General features: G+C 43.5%; 1 protein-coding gene across 4 annotated transcripts in view; it reads left to right on the top strand.

Moving 5' to 3' along the window:
* Window positions 1-5,000, top strand: part of LOC113587019 (transmembrane protein 132C) — a 166,374-nt gene that overhangs the window by 47,603 nt on the left and 113,771 nt on the right. The window lies entirely within an intron of this gene.

Genomic DNA, 5,000 nt, shown 5'->3' with positions numbered 1-5,000 from the left:
TGTCCATTTCTTTTTAACTCTTTCTCTGTCAGCACACACACACACACACACACACACACACACACTTCTCATTTGGAGGCACTCCAGTTAGCTATTGGCCCCAGGTCTTCCTCTGACGGGTTTTAGATTAGTCATATTCATTACTCCACAGGTACTCTAGTGCATTGGCACACACACACACATACACACACACACACACACTGCTCAGGCCAACAGGACCATTCAGCTGCCCGTATGTCAGCAGGCTGTGATGGATGAGGTGCTGTAACATGTTCAAAGCTTCAAACAGTGTGTGAGTGTGTGAGTCACTGTGTGTGAGACTTGTGCGCTAGAAATGTGTGTGGAAAGAGAATCTACAAAACAATTCCTGAATCTCTAAAACCATCCGAGGATCTACAACACAATTCCATCAGAGCCAAGCATTCCATTGATATGTGTTTGAGCTCAGGGCGTCTGGTGTGTGTGTCTGTAACAGATGTGTGATTCGTCTCTGACAGGGTGTATATGGAGGAGTTTCTCATATCGCCACTCAGAGCAAAGCAGGAAGATACCAGGGCTGATAAAGAGAGCTGAAACATACACACGCACACATGCATGCATGCACAATCACATGCACACTTACACACACACACACACACACACACACACACACACACACACACACACACACACAAGCACAGACACACACACAGACAAGCACACACACACATGCACACAGACAAGCACACACATACATGCACACATACACTCACTCACATATACATACATACACAAACACACACACACACACGAGCGCACACACACAAGCACACACACACGTACATACACACATGTAACATGTGCATGCACAGACACACACACATACATAAGCACAGATACATGCACACACATGCTACTGTGCACACACATTACCGCTGTCCTTATCGAGTCATGCGAGGACGTGTCACTCTCATTCTGCCCTCCACGTTCAGCAGAAACGCAGAACATCAAAGGCCTTGCAGCTCTGGTTCTGCTGCCTGGCGCTTCATCTTTATTTGTAGCGGAGACTCTGAGATTTCTACTCGGGAACAGGCAGAAAACAGCAACACTACAGTTTCCTGTGAAGTCAAAGGAACGATCCTTTTTTAACGGTGTGACATATGTGTTGCAGTAGAGTCTGCAGGAGCACTTCTGCATCTGGTCATGTCTGAGTTTAACAAACAAACACTGATCATGTGTGTTTTCTAAACAAACACTGGTCATGTGTGTTTTCTAAACAAACACTGATCATGTGTAATTTCTAAACAAACATTAATGATGTATATTTTGTAAAGAAACTCTGATCATGTGTATTTTCTAAACAAACACTGGTCATGTGTGTTTTCTAAACAAACACTTCTCTAACTCCCCTTCAGTGGTTACAGAGGAGCTGACATCAAAATGGACTTTTAACTTTGACAACATTAGTCTGTATTCATGGCTGTGCTGTAGCTCGGTCATTAGTAGCATCATTAAAAGACAAAATTGTTTCCGTAAACTTCAAAAAAAAAGTAATGGACAGTCATGTCCAACGTCTCTGGTTTTTGGCTTCATCACTAAAGCCAAAAACAGGTAGGAAAAAAATACTGTTAAGACTTGGTTTCACAATTCTTTAGAACCCGATGAACTCTCACCTCCTCTTAAATGCCAAACCCCACCCATCATGATGGATGAAGTCCCACCTCCACCCAAACATGATGGATTAACACTAAACCCCAACCAAACATGATGGATTAACTCCCACCTCCACCCAGACATGATGGATTAACTCCCACCTCCAACCAAATACCCAATTTTACAGAAAATGTCTTGTTAGGAAAATGTGTTTTGATTTCTGATTTGCATTTTGAACCCAACTTACAATGTACCAATAGAGTTCTATATTATAAAACAAACAAAAAAGAAAACACACACACACACACAAAGTGAAAAAAATAACAATATATAAAATAATTATAGAAAATGATACCGAGCTGAGGCTACAATGTAAAGTTTGCTAAGAGGTGTAAAGATTTTTAGTTTTGATTTATCTAAACCACCCCTCCGCATACACATATATATGTACACACACATGTATGACACACATCTTTATCTATAGATGACATGTATAATTGATAATCAGTACCAGTGGAACTGTTGTATGCAAGGTTAGCGAGGTTAACGAGGTTAACAATGTTCTAAAGGTTAACGAGGTCACACAGCCGGTTAATATGCTTCTGTTTTTTCTTCTCCAGTCCTTGTGGTTTTGAGCTGTGTGTGTCTCCCGGCAGGAATGTCCCCTGCAGTGCAGGGCTACAGGGTTCTGGTGACGTGTACCAAGTGCGCGCCACAGAACCTGCAGCTGAAGTTTCCTGTTTGACCTCACAGGACAGTTCTGTGATGCACTTGAACAAAAACAGAAATTTCTTCTGAGAGACTTTCCTCAGACACTTGGGGATCACTTGGGGAGGGTGTAGGGTGTAGGGTTGGGGTGTAAGGGGCAGGGTGTAAGGTTAGGGTGTAGGGTTGGGGTGTAAGGGTTAGTGTATAAGGTTAGGGTGTAGGGTTAGGGTGTAAGATTAGGTTGTAGGGGGTAGGTTGTGGTGTAGGGTTAGGGTGTAGGGTTAGGATGTAAGGTTAGGGTGTAGGGTTAGGGTGCAGGGTATAAGGTTGTGGTGTAGGGTTAGAGTGTGGGGTTAGGATGTAAGGTTAGGGTGTAGGGTTAGAGTGTAAGGCTAGGGTGTAAGGTTATGGTGTAAGATTAGGGTGTAGGGTGTAAGGTTGTGGGGTAGGGTTAGGGTGTAAGGTTAGGGCGTAGGGTTAGAGTGTAAGGTTAGGGTGTAGGATGTAAAGTTGTGGTGTAAGGTTAGGGTGTAAGGTTAGGGTGTAGGGTTATGATGTAAGGTTAGATTGTAGGGTTAGAGTGTAAGGTTCGGGTGTAAGGTTGTGGTGTAGGGTTAGGGTGTAAGGTTAGGGTGTAGGTTGTAAGGTTGTGGTGTAGGGTTAGGGTGTAGGGTTAGAATGTAAGGTTAGGGTGTAGGGTTAGGGTGTAAGGTTAGGGTATAGGGTGTAAGGTTGTGGTGTAGGGTTAGAGTGTAAGGTTAGGGTATAGGGTGTAAGGTTGTGGTGTAGGGTTAGAGTGTAAGGTTAGGGTGTAGGGTTAGGGTGTAAGGTTATGCTGTGGGGTGTAAGGTTGTGGTGTAGGGTTAGGGTGTAAGGTTAGGGTATAGGGTCAGCGTGTAGGGTTAGGGTGTAAGGTTGGGGTGTAGGGTTAGGGTGTAAGGTTAGGGTGTAGGGTTAGAGTGTAAGGCTAGGGTGTAGGGTTATGGTGTAAGGTTAGGGTGTAGGGTTAGAGTGTAAGGCTAGGGTGTAGGGTTATGGTGTAAGGTTAGGGTGCAGGGTGTTGGCACTCCCTACACAGTACACATTATAACACACCCTACACGGTATACAGTATAACATACAGTACACTCATAAATGCACTCATATACTGCCTTCTTCAGCCTGTCTTTACATTTTCACACTCAACACGTGAGGTAAAAATGATCATTTCTATCTCTCCCTCTCTCTCTTTTTCTCTCACTCCCTCACTCCCTCCATCTCTCTCTCCCCCACTCTCCTTCTCTCTCCCTCTCACTTTCTCTCTCTTCCCCATTTCACTCTCTCTCTCTCTCACTCTCCTAATGACACCCCTCCCCTCTCTATCCCTCTCTCTCTCTCTCTCTCTCTCTCTCTCTCTTTCACTCCCTCCATCTCTCTGTCTGTTCCCCTCTCTTTCTCTCAGGTCAAGTCAGCCAAAAATACAATATCAAATACAATGTTGCCAAAGTACTGAAAATGTTTACATTTTATTTTCCCAAAACAACAACAACAACAATAATAATAACACAAACACCAGCACCAATAATAATAATAAAAAACGCATAATAACAGATAACAATTTTAAAGTAAATTTAACAAGTCAATAAGACATTAACAAGATATCTTATCCTGTGTGCATTGAGAGCGGTGTGTGTGTGTGTGTGTGTGTGTGTGTGTGTGTGTGTGTGTGTGTGTGTGTGTGTAGGAATGAGGAGGGTGGAGGTTGTCACTGACAGTCTCTCAAGTGATGACATGTTTCTACGTTTCTACACAGTAAGGGTTGATGTGTGCTCTGCTGCAAGAAAGATGAATCATTTTTCATGTTGCTGAAATTTGGGATTGTGTGTTGTATTTTTTCACAGTAAAGGAGAAAATGCATTCATCTCTGTCTCACCCTCACCTGTCATGCAGTGATCACATGTTCTGTCCTCTCTGGACAGCCTGGTCTTTCTTTGTCTGTCCTTTTCTAGAGCTGACTGAGCCTGAATCTGGTTAGGTTCTGTCTCTACTTTGTGTCTCTGACAGTAAGGAGACACTCTGACTGTTCAGACTCACTCAAGTTTTAGTTTCATAGTTCCAATGTTCCAAGTAGTTTGGAACTTTACTTTGCTTTATAATCTGATGTGGTGTTAGGTTTGGTGGTAAGGCTGTGTGAGAGGCTGGACTGCAGTGGTGTTTGTTACTGCGTTAGTGAGCCTCAGAACCAGCTGACTAAGAGGACTCCTAAGAGGATTCTTGTTAGGGTTCAGTTCTTGGGTCTATAGTGACTTAAAATGCAGTGTTTCTCTGGAACTGGTCTTTAAATGCAGTGTTTGTCTGGGACTGGTCTTTAAATGCAGTGTTTGTCTGGGACTGGTCTTTAAATGCAGTGTTTCTTTGGGACTGGTCTCTAAATGCAGTGTTTCTCTGGGACTGGTCTTAAAATGCCTCCAGAAATGTCTGGATCTTTTTTGTATGTTTATTGATAATGGAAATCAGCCTAATTCTGCCCTGCCCTGCCTGCATGGGCGTTTTCCTTTGGGTTTTTACAGTCAGTCTGCAGAATTCTGCGCGCAAGGCTGCTATTGGACACCATCTAGTGTTGCTGTGCTGACGGAGTGACCTCGTACCTCACTCACATACAGCACAATGGGCTGTTTTAC

Source organism: Electrophorus electricus, chromosome 5 (assembly GCF_041902795.1).
Source record: "Electrophorus electricus isolate QZ-2024a chromosome 5, ASM4190279v1, whole genome shotgun sequence".
NCBI classification, from domain to species: Eukaryota; Metazoa; Chordata; class Actinopteri; order Gymnotiformes; family Gymnotidae; genus Electrophorus; species Electrophorus electricus.
This window is presented reverse-complemented; position numbering and strand designations above follow the sequence as displayed.